The sequence below is a fragment of the Cololabis saira genome, chromosome 22, assembly GCF_033807715.1.
Source record: "Cololabis saira isolate AMF1-May2022 chromosome 22, fColSai1.1, whole genome shotgun sequence".
NCBI lineage: Eukaryota > Metazoa > Chordata > Actinopteri > Beloniformes > Belonidae > Cololabis > Cololabis saira.
In genome coordinates, this window is record NC_084608.1 from 35907447 (window position 1) to 35924362 (window position 16916).

The 16916-nt window shown below is 39.4% G+C and overlaps 1 protein-coding gene across 5 annotated transcripts in view; it reads right to left on the bottom strand.

Moving 5' to 3' along the window:
* The window catches only part of LOC133423113 (NACHT, LRR and PYD domains-containing protein 14-like), a 485953-nt gene that overhangs the window by 439960 nt on the left and 29077 nt on the right, over positions 1-16916 (bottom strand). The window lies entirely within an intron of this gene.

Here is a 16916-nt window from a genome sequence, read left to right on the forward strand (position 1 = left end):
TTTGACGCAGAAGCATAATTCAGCCTTTAGTGTTAGTAAACTACTAGTTAGTGTCAGTAAACTACTAGTTAGTGTTAGTAAACTACTAGTTAGTGTTAGTAAACTACTAGTTAGTGTTAGTAAACCTCTAGTTAGTGTTAGTAAACTACTAGTTAGTGTCAGTAAACTACTGGTTAGTGTTAGTAAACTACTAGTTAGTGTTAGTAAACCTCTAGTTAGTGTTAGTAAACTACTAGTTAGTGTTAGTAAACCTCTAGTTAGTGTTAGTAAACTACTAGTTAGTGTTAGTAAACCTCTAGTTAGTGTTAGTAAACTACTAGTTAGTATTTAGTAAACCTCTAGTTAGTGTTTAGTAAACCTCTAGTTAGTGTTTAGTAAACCTCTAGTTAGTGTTAGTAAACCTCTAGTTAGTGTTAGTTAACCTCTAGTTAGTGTTTAGTAAACCTCTAGTTAGTGTTTAGTAAACCTCTAGTTAGTGTTCAGTAAACTTCTAGTTAGTGTTAGTTGTGATGCCCCTATATAGATTACTCCTAATATGGAGCATCATGCAAGCTAACATTCCAGGTAGTCCTGAAACTGGAGAACCTGCTCATTGAGGGTTGATTGCCTGCTTGTGCTCAATGGATGACACCTGGGCCCGGTGTCTCCACCCCTGAGTATATAAGCAGCCTGCACCTCAGTCTAAAGATCTCTAGGAGAGAACACCTTCCCTCAGCTCTCCATGTCTTTGTTTGTGTTCTAGTTCTTCTGTATTCTTTCCATCCACACACCCTGCACTACACTATGTTTCACTCAGCCATCACTCACACACACTACTGACTTACTGACTCCACACTCCATAGGATCCTTATGGCTTTTTCTGTTGGTTATGGTACCTCAGTTGTTTGTTTTTCAGTAAGCTTAATAAATATTATTTGTTTCACTTCTGTCTCTTGTCCCCTATTTTGCCATGACTTAGAGCCGGTCATGACAAATGGGGGCTCGTCCAAGATGTGAGTATTGTTAAAGCTAAGTTGAGTTGAAGTTAAAGTTAATTGTTTGGCACACGTGGCTTGTGAATAGCCAATTTGAAAGTAATTGGGGTGTTTCCCCTGTGACCTCTAGTTAGGCCAATCAGATGCGTGGGTTTGGTGGGCCAGGCTCTGGATTCCCTTTTTTGGGTTAATGCGGTTCAAGCTCCAAAACTTTTCAAGACGTGCGTGTTTTTGATTTGTTTGGCTTCCTTTTGTTTTCCGTACCTATTTTTGTTTGAACATGGAGTTGGATGCATGTGGAGGGTAGGTTCTTTTTCACATATTTGTTTAAGTGATTTATTGGAGTTGTTAAGCCTTTGTCCCCAGCAGGCTTAAGTTTTGCAGTGTTTCCCCAAGTGGTTTCATTGCATTTTTTGTTTTTCATAGTGTGTTCCACAAAAGCTGGGCACGTGGATACCACTGGGATACCTGGCTGGCAGGGAGACTCGGGAGGGCCACAAGAAGAGAAGGTTGAGTTAGATAAGTTTGTTGTAGGCAGTTAGGGGGGACACTCCCAAATTAATAGATCACTTTACTTTTGTGTCACTTTGGGCTTTATTCCCATTTGCATCCAAACGAGTAAAAAATGGCTCAAGTCAAGGATTTTATTGAGAATCCATCAGTGCATTTTTTAGATTGTTGTTCAAAGGACCAACTTTTTGAGATTGCAGAACATTACAAAATAGATGTTGGGGATAAGAGACGGAGAACTGAGACTATAAAAACAATACTGATTGCGAATTTGGAAGACATTGAGGTATTATCTGGTAAAGAAGATGAAGAGCAGCTGCCGTTGCCAATCCAAAAACCAAATCTTTCATTTGAACAGCAAAAAGAATTGATGTTAATTCAGTTAGAAATGGATAGGAACAAGCAACAAATTGAACTGGCAAAGATCAACTTGCAGAGGGAGAAGTTAGAGCTGGTAAAAGAAGGTAAGATTGACCAGAGACTTTTGGAAGGTGAAGGAGATGTGGCTTCAGGTAAGAAGAGTTTTGATTTGGTGGGCAGTTTGAGATTAATGCCCAAATATAATGAGAAAGACCCCGAAACCTTTTTCTCATTGTTTGAACGACTAGCAGAGTCTAGAGGCTGGCCTGATGCGGATCGGACTGTAATGCTGCAGTGTGTTCTGACTGGGAAGGCACAAGAAGCGTATTCAGCTTTGTCTGTAACTGACAGTGTAAGCTATGCTAAGGTTAAATCTGCTGTTCTTAAAGTGTATGAAATGGTGCCTGAGGGTTACCGTCAGCGTTTTAGGAATATGAGAAAAGATGATAAACAGTCATATCTTGAGTTTTCACGAGAACTGGTTAACAACTTTAATCGCTGGTGTATCGCTTCAGGTCGAAATACTTTTGAAGGCTTGTGCCACTTAATGTTGCTAGAACAGTTCAAAAACGCCATTCCAGGTCGTATAGCAACGTATCTCACTGAACAGCAGGTGAAAACTGTAGCAGAGGCAGCCGCGTTGGCTGACCAGTATGTTTTGACACACCGTGATTGAGTACCGCTGGGTATCCAACATAAGCATGTGTACCGGGAGAACACTGCACCCAGCCATCATTCCAACACACCAGGTCATGATAGCAGTGCACCTTTCACCCCGTTGGTTAAAATGGAGGAGGAGAAATGTCGGGCTGCCCGTGACGGTGACAAAACATGTCATTACTGTGGCAAAAAGGGCCATATTAAGGCAGACTGTTACTCACTCAAAAGGAAGAACATGCATGTGAAGTCGGCAGCGTTTGTGGCACCTGTTGTGGCAGATGTCAGGTTGGTAGGTTCTCTACATGAGAGCGAGAGGAGTTTCGGCGGTGTAGATGAGGCGTATCAACCATTTGTTGAGAGGGGCTTTGTCTCTCTGGTCGGGTCCAAAGAAAAGGTGCCCGTGACAATTCTGCGAGACACAGCGGCGCTGGGCACATATGTCCTTGAGTCTGTTCTTCCATTCTCGAGTAAGTCGGCGACCGGAGATGCCATGTTGAGCCGTGGTATGGGTATGTCCATAATCTCTTCTCCTACACACAGAATTGAAATTGACTCTGGACTTGTCCATGGTGAGGTGGAGGTGGCATTGCGCAGGGCGTTCCCGATGGCTGGTGTCGATGTTCTCCTGGGAAACATGCATGCGGGTGGTCGGGTGTGGTCAAAAGTGCTGCCGTCACCATTAGTAAGTCCTGATCCTATTGTGAACAGTGAGCCAGATGAGAATGAGCGAGACTTTCCGCAGGTATTTGCGGCAGCAGCAGTGACACGTGCCAGGTCTCGTGAAATTGGAGATGAAAAGAATGAAAATCTTGAAAGTGTTTTTTCTTTGTCTGACGTGCCTATTTCTGTGTCCCAGGCAGAACTTATTGCAGAGCAGCAGGTTGATCCGTCCATCAGAGGTCTCTTTGAGGGAGTTCTGACAGGTAGTGAGGTACAGGATAGCGCAAATGGGTATTTTTTGGATAATGGTTTGCTCGTGAGGAAGTGGGTGCCTTGTGGGGAACTTGGGGCAGGGGAACCAGTTTTCCAGGTGGTAATTCCAGCTAAATACAGAGATTCAGTTCTGAAACTCTCTCATGACCAGTCGGGGCATTTGGGGGTTAAGAAAACTTACCACCACATTTTGCAGTATTTCTTTTGGCCTAGGTTAAAGAAAGATGTTGCTGCATACATTAAAACATGTCAAATGACTGGTAAGCCAAATCAGGTCATTAAGCCTGCTCCATTACACCCCATACCTGCTATAGGACAACCATTTGAGCACATCATAATAGATTGTGTTGGTCCTCTTCCTCCTTCTAGGTCAGGTGCCAAGTACCTATTAACTGTTATGTGCCAGGCGACCAGATATCCAGCTGCTTATCCTCTACGTTCAATAACTACTAGGGCTGTGATTAAGGCACTCTCCCAGTTCATCTCCATATTTGGAATTCCACGGGTTCTCCAGAGTGACCTTGGTTCCAACTTCTCCTCCCATCAGTTTGCTCAGGTTCTGAAGCAACTACAGGTGAAACACTCTCAATCCTCAGCGTACCATGCTGAAAGTCAGGGGGCGCTAGAGCGCTTCCACCAGACCCTGAAATCATTGTTAAGGGCATGTTGTACAGAGTTGGGCAAAGACTGGGAGGAGGGCTTGCCCTGGTTACTGCTGGCTGCTCGTGAGGTGGTGCAAGAAAGTACTGGATTTAGTCCTAATCAGTTAGTTTTTGGCCATTTAGTTCGTGGTCCACTTGCACAGCTTCACGACAACTTTACACCCCCTGACCCACCTAAAAATCTAATTGACTATGTCAATGGGTTCAGGCAGCGCTTGTATGTAGCTGGCTCTTTGGCAAGAGAAAATCTTGCTAAATGTGAATTTGCTCGTGCTACGGTCACGTACCTTGGTCGTGTGGTCGGCCAGGGGGAGGTCCGTCCTGTGCACGCAAAAGTCGTTGCTATTGAGAATTATCCAGCTCCCACTACGAAAAAGGAACTCATGAGGTTCCTGGGGATGATTGGGTATTATAGAAGTTTCTGTAAAAAATTCTCATCTGTTGTCTCTCCTCTAACTGATCTTCTTAAGGACAATGTGAAGTTTGTCTGGTCCTCCCGGTGTCAGCATGCGTTTCAAAATGCCAAAATCTTGTTGTGCTCTGCCCCAGTATTGGCAGCTCCTCGCATGGATCAACAATTCAAGTTGCAGGTCGATGCGAGTCATGTTGGGGCAGGTGCAGTATTGTTGCAGGCTGACAGTGGGGGGATGGACAGGCCAGTCAGTTTCTTTTCTAAAAAGTTTAATAAGCATCAGCTTAATTACTCTGTCATTGAGAAAGAGGCTTTGGCACTGGTGTGGGCTTTGGTGCATTTCAGTGTGTATGTGGGGTCTGGCGTGCCTGTAATAGTTGACACAGATCACAATCCACTCACGTTCCTTAGTTCACTAAAATGTCCTAACCAAAGACTCATTAGGTGGTCTTTGCTGTTGCAGTCTTTTTCACTGGACATTAGGCACATAAAAGGGAAAGAATGTGGTGGCGGATGCATTGTCTCGTGCTCCGGTTTAAATGTGTTCCTAATACTTTGTCCTTTGTTTTTTTTTAGATCCTGGCATTGTGGTCCCTGGTCTGTCCTGCTCCTTACAGCCCATATTGCTAGCTGAAACACCTGGATCCAGCTGTTGAGGGGGGAGGATAGCCCAGGGGGTGCAAGCCAGGCTTCTAAAGGGGTTGTTTAACACCAGTGTTTGAAATCTAAAATTTTGCTATGGGGAAATTTGTAATTTTAAAGTTAATGTTAAAATTGTTAAATATAAATGTACTTTCTTGAGTTTTGGATTTTGGGTTAATGGTCTTCTAATTTAAATTTATTCTAAATTGGGGAGCCGTGGATCCTCCTAAAGGGACCACGACCTTAGGGGGGGGGGGGGGGGGGAGGGGGTGATGCCCCTATATAGATTACTCCTAATATGGAGCATCATGCAAGCTAACATTCCAGGTAGTCCTGAAACTGGAGAACCTGCTCATTGAGGGTTGATTGCCTGCTTGTGCTCATTGGATGACACCTGGGCCCGGTGTCTCCACCCCTGAGTATATAAGCAGCCTGCACCTCAGTCTAAAGATCTCTAGGAGAGAACACCTTCCCTCAGCTCTCCATGTCTTTGTGTTCTAGTTCTTCTGTATTCTTTCCATCCACACACCCTGCACTACACTATGTTTCACTCAGCCATCACTCACACACACTACTGACTTACTGACTCCACACTCCATAGGATCCTTATTAGTCTAGGCAGAATTTCTGAAAATGTGCTTATTTAAAGTGCTGAAGGCATTTTGTGAATATTTATAATATACAACATTTCTAGGGGTATTAAAGGGTGCTGAATCCAAATCTGCTGTATATGAAGCTCAAAAATGTCCCAAAATGCTTCAAAATTGAGAAATCCAACATGGCCGCCACTGCCAGGCTGAAATCTATTTTTCAGTGTATCTTTTTGACTAAACAAGGTACAAACATGAATTAAAAGTGCTTTTGTAAGTTTTCCTACATGGGCAATTCGATGCCATATTCAGAATTGAGATGTAATGTGAAGAAACTGCTTATATATTACAAAAATAGTTGTTTTTAACTATGAATAATTACTCAATTAATATTATTATTATTAGGCTACTTTTACTTACTTTGTATTTTGTTTTGAGGTAAAATCAAATGTGCTGGAATGGAACCTTTGCCATCCCCGATATCACCCCACCGACGAAGCTTAGCTTTTCTCACACTTCTCAGAACGGCTGATCGGAAACATGAGACAGCTAACAGGTAAAGTCATGTCCAGTGTATATTTTGATAATGTGACATGTTTTATGTAGTTTAAATAATCGCAGAATATATTTTTAGCATTTTTGATCACTAAAAGAAGCCTAACTAGCTAATGTTAGCCAGCTAGTTGCTGGGATTAGCTAACGTTAGTGGCTAGCTAACATTACTGGCTCAATGAGCTAGCTAAATAAATACATATCGATGTCTTAGACTTTGCATTCGTATTCTAAGAAAACTCACTCTTTCTTGTAGGTCTGAATTAGTCAATTGGCGACAGAAACCATGGCTGAAGCAATAGATTATACCCAAGAAAGCTTAATGTCCTCGGACCCACAGTTATGCATGATATGCCAGGAAGACAATAAGCAAAATCTCATGACAATTAGTAAGGATGGCCTCCAGTCAGCTGACACTATAAGACAACTCCGGATGAAATTACATCATGACAATTTCCGAAATGCAACCAATCAACTTACTTAGATACTTCAAGGAGAGTTGCCTCAGCAATTCTTATGGCATAGGAACTGCCGAGCAAAATACATGAATAAACGTGAAATAGAAAGGAAATTGAAGGCAGAATCGAAAAAAGATACCAAACAAAGTTCGTCTGCATCTACCCCAACTCCGCAAAATGTTAGTCTACGGAGCAAAATAGCTCCAATAGATTGGAAGCAGTGTATCTTTTGCCACCAAGATCAGAAAGAAAAACTACATCTCATACAAGAAATGAAAGTCAGCAGCGGAATCCTACAAGCAGTAAAGTGTGATTCATTCTTAAGAGTGCGACTAGATTGAGTAAATGATCTTATACCTGCAGAAGGAAGTTATCACATGACTTGCAAAAACAGGTTTGAACGCAGGACCAAACGCATGGAGTCACTTCCGAGCACGGAAATGCCATTAGAGTGGATCTGTCAAGAACTTGAACAATCAGCAAAGCAAGCGGATATTCTGGATCTTCTACATGTGTGGGACCGGCACTCTACACTAGCTAATGAGGCTCAATTAGATATACCATCTAGATTTCTAAGCCGAAGGAACTCCTTCAAGGAACAAATAGCTGATCGTCTTGAGGGCATATACGACTTTGTTGTACTGCATGATCAGCCTCGAAATGAACCTTGTACTGTCTTGGTTCCATCCAAATACCGGCACATTCCAGTATCAGCAATGGTGAAAGATGACACCTCCAATATTCATAGAGTCATTCCTACATTCAAACATAAGGATCAAGATATGTTCCTGAACATGGTCCATGTGGCATTGCACATCCGAAGAGATATGATCTCACATCCAAAACAAGAGGGGATAGACATCAGTGAAAACAGAGCAATAGACAGCATACACAACAGTCTGTACATGTTCCTCAACTTGTTACTAGGTGGTCAGCGCCTGCTGGGGGAAGACGTTGAAGATTATGATAATAACACAGCCAAACGACAGCTTAATTCAATTCAATTCAATTTTATTTATATAGCGTCTAATACAACAGATGTTGTCTCTAGACGCTTTCCACAGACCCAGAACATGAACATAAACCCCCGAGCACATATTACATAAACAATGGCAGGTAAAAACTCCCCTAGTGGGAGAAAAGCCTTAAGCCAAACAGTGGCAAGGAAAAACTCCCCTTTAGGAGGGAAGAAACCTTGAGCAGGACCAGGCTCATAAGGGGGGACCTTCCTGCCGAAGATCCTCAGCATTGCACAGGATCTTATGTACACAGCTAGTGGAGACAAGTTCCTCACTCCGAAGCACATAGGACTGGCCAGTACCCTTCATCAAGCTAAACGTTCGAAGGAGTTGGTGAACATGTTTCACCAGGCAGGTCATGTTATGAGTTACCGTGAGGTAATCAAACTTGACACTGCACTGGCTAAGACGACCTTGGAAACCATGGGGGATGATGGTGCAGTTGTTCCACAAAATCTGATATAGGGTCGCTTTGTTCATTTCTCAGCGGACAATGTTGACATCAACGAATACACTCTGGAGGGAAAAGGGACATTCCATGCCACTCAAGTGGCTGCCTGGCAATGTGGTCCACCTGAAGGTGATCTCCTTGAAGGAATTGATCTTTACTCCAAGTCAGAAACCCTCAATATCCCCAAGGCAATGACGAATATAGTACCTGCACCAAAGAGGAATCACAGAGCGGACTGTAGTAGCAGACTGTTTCACACAGCCATCTGAACAATGATGCATAACTGTGGGTCCGAGGACATTAAGCTTTCTTGGGTATAATCTATTGCTTCAGCCATGGTTTCTGTCGCCAACTGACTAATTCAGACCTACAAGAGTGAGTTTTCTTAGAATACGAATGCAAAGTCTAAGACATCGATATGTATTTATTTAGCTAGCTCATTGAGCCAGTAATGTTAGCTAGCCACTAACGTTAGCTAATCTCAGCAACTAGCTAGCTAACATTAGCTAGTTAGGCTTCTTTTAGTGATCAAAAATGCTAAAAATATATACTGCGATTATTTAAACTACATAAAACATGTCACATTATCAAAATATACACTGGACATGAATTTACCTGTTAGCTGTCTCATGTTTCCGATCAGCCGTTCTGAGAAGTGTGAGAAAAGCTAAGCTTGGGGGGTGGGGTGATATTGGGGATGGCAAAGGTTCCACTCCAGCACATTTGATACATTTTACCTCAAAACAAAATACAAAGTAAGTAAAAGTAGCCTAATAATAATGATAATAATTGAGTAATTATTCATAGTTAAAAACAACTATTTTTGTAATATCTAAGCAGTATCTTCACATTACATCTCAATTCTGAATATGGCATCGAATTGCCCATGTAGGAAAACTTACAAAAGCACTTTTAATTCATGTTTGTACCTTGTTTAGTCAAAAAGATATACTGAAAAATAGATTTCAGCCTGGCAGTGGCGGCCATGTTGGATTTCTCAATTTTGAGGCATTTTGGGACATTTTTGAGCTTCATATACAGCAGATTTGGATTCAGCACCCCTTAATACCCCTAGAAATGTTGTATATTATAAATATTCACAAAATGCCTTCGGGGTTCTGATTTTGTGAAAATTGACCCTGTCTATATGGCTTTTTCTGTTGGTTATGGTACCTCAGTTGTTTGTTTTTCGGTAAGCTTAATAAATATTATTTGTTTCACTTCTGTCTCTTGTCCCCTATTTTGCCATGACTTAGAGCCGGTGATGACATAGTAAACCTCTAGTTAGTGTTACTAAACCTCTAGTTAGTGTTACTAAACCTCTAGTTAGTATTTAGTAAACCTCTAGTTAGTGTTAGTTAACCTCTAGTTAGTGTTAGTAAACTACTAGTTAGTGTTTAGTAAAGCTCTAGTTAGTGTTAGTTAACCTCTAGTTAGTGTTTAGTAAACCTCTAGTTAGTGCTAGTAAACCTAGTTAGTGTTGGTAAACTACTAGTTAGTGTTAGTAAACCTCTAGTTAGTGTTGGTAAACTACTAGTTAGTGTTAGTAAACCTCTAGTTAGTGTTCAGTAAACATCTAGTTAGTGTTCAGTAAACCTCTAGTTAGTGTTAGTAAACCTCTAGTTAGTGTTAGTAAACCTCTAGTTAGTGTTTAGTAAACCTCTAGTTAGTGCTAGTAAACCTCTAGTTAGTGTTTAGTAAACCTCTAGTTAGTGTTCAGTAAACATCTAGTTAGTGTTCAGTAAACCTCTAGTTAGTGTTAGTAAACCTCTAGTTAGTGCTAGTAAACCTCTAGTTAGTGTTTAGTAAACCTCTAGTTAGTGCTAGTAAACCTCTAGTTAGTGTTGGTAAACTACTAGTTAGTGTTTAGTAAACCTCTAGTTAGTGTTTAGTAAACTACTAGTTAGTGTTAGTTAACCTCTAGTTAGTGTTTAGTAAACCTCTAGTTAGTGCTAGTAAACCTAGTTAGTGTTGGTAAACTACTAGTTAGTGTTAGTAAACCTCTAGTTAGTGTTGGTAAACTACTAGTTAGTGTTAGTAAACCTCTAGTTAGTGTTCAGTAAACATCTAGTTAGTGTTCAGTAAACCTCTAGTTAGTGTTAGTAAACCTCTAGTTAGTGTTAGTAAACCTCTAGTTAGTGTTTAGTAAACCTCTAGTTAGTGCTAGTAAACCTCTAGTTAGTGTTTAGTAAACCTCTAGTTAGTGTTCAGTAAACATCTAGTTAGTGTTCAGTAAACCTCTAGTTAGTGTTAGTAAACCTCTAGTTAGTGCTAGTAAACCTCTAGTTAGTGTTTAGTAAACCTCTAGTTAGTGCTAGTAAACCTCTAGTTAGTGTTGGTAAACTACTAGTTAGTGTTTAGTAAACCTCTAGTTAGTGTTTAGTAAACCTCTAGTTAGTGTTTAGTAAACATCTAGTTAGTGCTAGTAAACCTCTAGTTAGTGTTGGTAAACTACTAGTTAGTGTTAGTAAACATCTAGTTAGTGTTAGTAAACTACTAGTTAGTGTTTAGTAAACCTCTAGTTAGTGTTGGTAAACTACTAGTTAGTGTTAGTAAACCTCTAGTTAGTGTTTAGTAAACCTCTAGTTAGTGTTTAGTAAACCTCTAGTTAGTGTTGGTAAACTACTAGTTAGTGTTAGTAAACCTCTAGTTAGTGTTTAGTAAACCTCTAGTTAGTGTTAGTAAACCTCTAGTTAGTGTTAGTAAACCTCTAGTTAGTGTTTAGTAAACCTCTAGTTAGTGCTAGTAAACCTCTAGTTAGTGCTAGTAAACCTCTAGTTAGTGCTAGTAAACCTCTAGTTAGTGTTTAGTAAACCTCTAGTTAGTGCTAGTAAACCTCTAGTTAGTGTTGGTAAACTACTAGTTAGTGTTGGTAAACTACTAGTTAGTGTTTAGTAAACCTCTAGTTAGTGTTTAGTAAACCTCTAGTTAGTGCTAGTAAACCTCTAGTTAGTGTTTAGTAAACCTCTAGTTAGTGTTTAGTAAACCTCTAGTTAGTGTCAGTAAACTACTAGTTAGTGTTAGTAAACCTCTAGTTAGTGTTAGTAAACTACTAGTTAGTGTTAGTAAACTTCTAGTTAATGTTAGTAAACCTCTAGTTAGTGTTAGTAAACCTCTAGTAAGTTAGTATTGTGTAAACCTCTAGTTAGTGTCAGTAAACTACTAGTTAGTGTTAGTAAACCTCTAGTTAGTGTTAGTAAACTACTAGTTAGTGTTGGTAAACTACTAGTTAGTGTTTAGTAAACCTCTAGTTAGTGTTAGTAAACTTCTAGTTAATGTTAGTAAACCTCTAGTTAATGTTAGTAAACCTCTAGTTAGTGTTTAGTAAACATCTAGTTAGTGTTCAGTAAACCTCTAGTTAGTGTTTAGTAAACCTCTAGTTAGTGTTTAGTAAACCTCTAGTTAGTGTTAGTAAACTACTAGTTAGTGTTAGTAAACCTCTAGTTAGTGTTAGTAAACTACTAGTTAGTGTTTAGTAAACCTTTAGTTAGTGTTAGTAAACTTCTAGTTAATGTTAGTAAACCTCTAGTTAATGTTAGTAAACCTCTAGTTAGTGTTTAGTAAACATCTAGTTAGTGTTTAGTAAACCTCTAGTTAGTGTTAGTAAACTACTAGTTAGTGTTAGTAAACCTCTAGTTAGTGTTAGTAAACTACTAGTTAGTGTTTAGTAAACCTTTAGTTAGTGTTAGTAAACTTCTAGTTAATGTTAGTAAACCTCTAGTTAATGTTAGTAAACCTCTAGTTAGTGTTTAGTAAACCTCTAGTTAGTGTTTAGTAAACCTCTAGTTAGTGTTAGTAAACTACTAGTTAGTGTTAGTAAACTACTAGTTAGTGTTTAGTAAACCTCTAGTTAGTGTTAATAAACCTCTAGTTAGTGTTTAATAAACCTCTAGTTAGTGTTAGTAAACCTCTAGTTAGTGTTTAGTAAACATCTAGTTAGTGTTTAGTAAACCTCTAGTTAGTGTTAGTAAACTACTAGTTAGTGTTAGTAAACCTCTAGTTAGTGTTAGTAAACCTCTAGTTAATGTTAGTAAACCTCTAGTTAGTGTTTAGTAAACATCTAGTTAGTGTTTAGTAAACCTCTAGTTAGTGTTAGTAAACTACTAGTTAGTGTTTAGTAAACCTCTAGTTAATGTTAGTAAACCTCTAGTTAGTGTTTAATAAACCTCTAGTTAGTGTTAGTAAACCTCTAGTTAGTGTTTAGTAAACTACTAGTTAGTGTTTAGTGAACCTCTAGTTAGTGTAAGTAAACCTCTAGTTAGTGTTTAATAAACCTCTAGTTAGTGTTAGTAAACCTCTAGTTAGTGTTTAGTAAACTACTAGTTAGTGTTTAGTAAACCTCTAGTTAATGTTAGTAAACCTCTAGTTAGTGTTTAGTAAACATCTAGTTAGTGTTTAGTAAACCTCTAGTTAGTGTTAGTAAACTACTAGTTAGTGTTTAGTAAACCTCTAGTTAGTGTTTAGTAAACCTCTAGTTAGTGTTTAGTAAACCTCTAGTTAATGTTAGTAAACCTCTAGTTAGTGTTTAATAAACCTCTAGTTAGTGTTAGTAAACCTCTAGTTAGTGTTTAGTAAACTACTAGTTAGTGTTTAGTGAACCTCTAGTTAGTGTTAGTAAACCTCTAGTTAGTGTTTAATAAACCTCTAGTTAGTGTTAGTAAACCTCTAGTTAGTGTTTAGTAAACTACTAGTTAGTGTTTAGTAAACCTCTAGTTAGTGTTAGTAAACCACTAGTTAATGTTAGTAAACCTCTAGTTAGTGTTAGTAAACCTCTAGTTAGTGTTAGTAAACCACTAGTTAGTGTTCAGTAAACCTTTAGTTAGTGTTTAGTAAACCTTTAGTTAGTGTTAGTAAACCTCTAGTTAGTGCTAGTAAACCTCTAGTTAGTGTTTAGTAAACCTCTAGTTAGTGTTAGTAAACTACTAGTTAGTGTTTAGTAAACCTCTAGTTAGTGTTTAGTAAACCTCTAGTTAGTGTTTAGTAAACCTCTAGTTAATGTTAGTAAACCTCTAGTTAGTGTTTAATAAACCTCTAGTTAGTGTTAGTAAACCTCTAGTTAGTGTTTAGTAAACTACTAGTTAGTGTTTAGTGAACCTCTAGTTAGTGTTTAATAAACCTCTAGTTAGTGTTAGTAAACCTCTAGTTAGTGTTTAATAAACCTCTAGTTAGTGTTAGTAAACCTCTAGTTAGTGTTTAGTAAACTACTAGTTAGTGTTTAGTAAACCTCTAGTTAGTGTTAGTAAACCACTAGTTAATGTTAGTAAACCTCTAGTTAGTGTTAGTAAACCTCTAGTTAGTGTTAGTAAACCACTAGTTAGTGTTCAGTAAACCTTTAGTTAGTGTTAGTAAACCTCTAGTTAGTGTTAGTAAACCTCTAGTTAGTGTTAGTAAACCTCTAGTTAGTGTTTAGTAAACCTCTAGTTAGTGTTTAGTAAACCTCTAGTTAGTGTTCAGTAAACCTCTAGTTAGTGTTAGTAAACCTCTAGTTAGTGTTAGTAAACCTCTAGTTAGTGTTTAGTAAACCTCTAGTTAGTGTTAGTAAACCTCTAGTTAGTGTTAGTAAACCACTAGTTAGTGTTCAGTAAACCTTTAGTTAGTGTTTAGTAAACCTTTAGTTAGTGTTTAGTAAACCTCTAGTTAGTGTTAGTAAACCTCTAGTTAGTGTTTAGTAAACCTCTAGTTAGTGTTTAGTAAACCTCTAGTTAGTGTTTAGTAAACCTCTAGTTAGTGTTAGTAAACCTCTAGTTAGTGTTAGTAAACCTCTAGTTAGTGTTTAGTAAACCTCTAGTTAGTGTTAGTAAACCTCTAGTTAGTGTTAGTAAACCTCTAGTTAGTGTTTAGTAAACCTCTAGTTAGTGTTAGTAAACCTCTAGTTAGTGTTAGTAAACCTCTAGTTAGTGTTTAGTAAACCTCTAGTTAGTGTTTAGTAAACCTCTAGTTAGTGTTTAGTAAACCTCTAGTTAGTGTTTAGTAAACCTCTAGTTAGTGTTAGTAAACTACTAGTTAGTGTTAGTAAACCTCTAGTTAGTGTTTAGTAAACCTCTAGTTAGTGTTAGTAAACCTCTAGTTAGTGTTTAGTAAACCTCTAGTTAGTGTTAGTAAACTACTAGTTAGTGTTTAGATAACTCTAGTTAGTGTTTAGTAAACCTCTAGTTAGTGTTAGTAAACCACTAGTTAGTGTTCAGTACACCTTTAGTTAGTGTTTAGTAAACCTTTAGTTAGTGTTTAGTAAACCTCTAGTTAGTGTTAGTAAACCTCTAGTTAGTGTTAGTAAACCTCTAGTTAGTGTTTAGTAAACCTCTAGTTAGTGTTTAGTAAACCTCTAGTTAGTGTTAGTAAACTACTAGTTAGTGTTAGTAAACCTCTAGTTAGTGTTTAGTAAACCTCTAGTTAGTGTTTAGTAAACCTCTAGTTAGTGTTAGTAAACCTCTAGTTAGTGTTAGTAAACCTCTAGTTAGTGTTTAGTAAACCTCTAGTTAGTGTTAGTAAACCTCTAGTTAGTGCTAGTAATAGACTAGACGGGATGTACCAAAAAGTGAATGTAAGGAGCATTTATGGGTACAAGTCGGGAACCGACCTACTTTACATATTTCAAGGGTGCTGAATCCAAAAAAAACGGTACCCGAGCAAAATTGTGAGTTTTTGACCTTCTAATTTGCATATCAAAATGGCCGCCAAACTGCCTGTCTTGCTCAGTCGTTGGAGCATTTTCCCCAAGTCTTTTTGTAAGTAGGCATTCAAAGATGATGAATTAAGTGTCTAGATCTATAGTCTAGGGTCAGAGCAAGGATATAGTGGAGGCTCAGTGCCTTTTTATGTATATATATGCAAAATACCAACTTTTGAGGTGAAATTAAGCATTATTTGTGTCATTTTTAAGGCCGACATAAATATTCAGTCAATATCACTCTTAAATGTTCCCAGTGTGTATATGATATGTGATGTATTCCATATTACATAATAATTAAGAAAAACACCATTGCAAGTTGTCTGAAATTTTTTTATGCAAACAAAGCATAATGCTCTTAATTCAAACATCGAAAAATTTAAGTGAATAGGGAAAAAAAACATGAAACTTCCCTTGAACAGTTCTACAGACCAGATCTTGTTTCTGTATATTTTCTTTGGCTATAGGTGGCTGTAGGTGGCTGCAGGTGGCTATAGGTGGTTGCAGGTGGCTATAGATGGCTGCAGGTTGCTATAGGTGGCTGCAGGTGGCTATAAGTGGCTATAGATGGCTGCAGGTGGCTATAGGTGGCTGCAGGTGGCTATAGGTGGCTGCAGGTGGCTGCAGGTGGCTGTAGGTGGCTGCAGGCGGCTATAGGTGGCTGCAGGTGGCTATAAGTGGCTATAGATGGCTGCAGGTGGCTATAGATGGCTGCAGGTGGCTGCAGGTGGCTGTAGGTGGCTGTAGGTGACTATAGGTGGCTGCAGGTGGCTGCAGGTGGCTGTAGGTGGCTGTAGGTGACTATAGGTGGCTGCAGGTGGCTATAGGTGGCTATAGATGGCTGCAGGTGGCTATAGGTGACTATAGATGGCTGCAGGTGGCTATAGGTGGCTGCAGGTGGCTATAGGTGGCTGTAGGTGGCTGCAGGTTGCTGTAGGTTGCTGTAGGTGGCTGTAGGTGGCTGCAGGTTGCTGTAGGTGGCTATAGGTGGCTGTAGGTGGCTATAGGTGGCTGCAGGTGACTATAAGTGGCTGCAGGTTGCTATAGGTGGCTGTAGGTGGCTGCAGGTTGCTATAGGTGGCTGCAGGTGGCTGTAGGTTGCTATAGGTGGCTGCAGGTTGCTATAGGTGGCTGCAGGTGGCTATAGGTTGCTATAGGTGGCTGCAGGTGGCTATAGGTTGCTATAGGTGGCTGCAGGTTGCTGTAGGTGGCTGTAGGTGGCTGCAGGTGGCTATAGGTGGCTGCAGGTGGCTATAGGTGGCTGCAGGTGACTATAAGTGGCTGCAGGTTGCTATAGGTGGCTGTAGGTGGCTGCAGGTTGCTATACGTGGCTGCAGGTGGCTGTAGGTTGCTATAGGTGGCTGCAGGTTGCTATAGGTGGCTGCAGGTGGCTATAGGTTGCTATAGGTGGCTGCAGGTGGCTATAGGTTGCTATAGGTGGCTGCAGGTTGCTGTAGGTGGCTGCAGGTTGCTGTAGGTGGCTATAGGTTGCTGTAGGTGGCTGCAGGTTGCTGTAGGTGGCTATAGGTGGCTGCAGGTGGCTATAGGTGGCTGCAGCCAGCTATAGGTGGCTGCAGGTAGCTATAGGTGGCTGGAGGTGACTATAGGTACCAAAGCGTGTGAAACTGTTACGATCCTCTTTGCTGTTAATTCACCTCAGGCAAAGGGTCCTCAGCGATGGGACTGACCATGCTATGTACTGATCTAAATATTCAACTTGGTACGTTTCATGGTGGTCTCTTTTTGAATATTTTTCCCTATTTACCTGGGTTTTTAGAGAATTTAGAGAACAAATGCTTAATTTGCAAAAAAAAAAAAAAAAAAAAAAAAAACATGAAATCCCAGACAACTTGCAATGGATTTTTTTCTTTGTTATCATATAATATGGTGTACATCATATGTCATATCAACAGGGAAAATTTCAGAGTAACTTTTATTTAATATTTATGTCGGCCTTAAAAAATTACACAAATAATGCTTAATTTCACCTTAAAAGTTGGTATTTTGCATATATATATATATACAT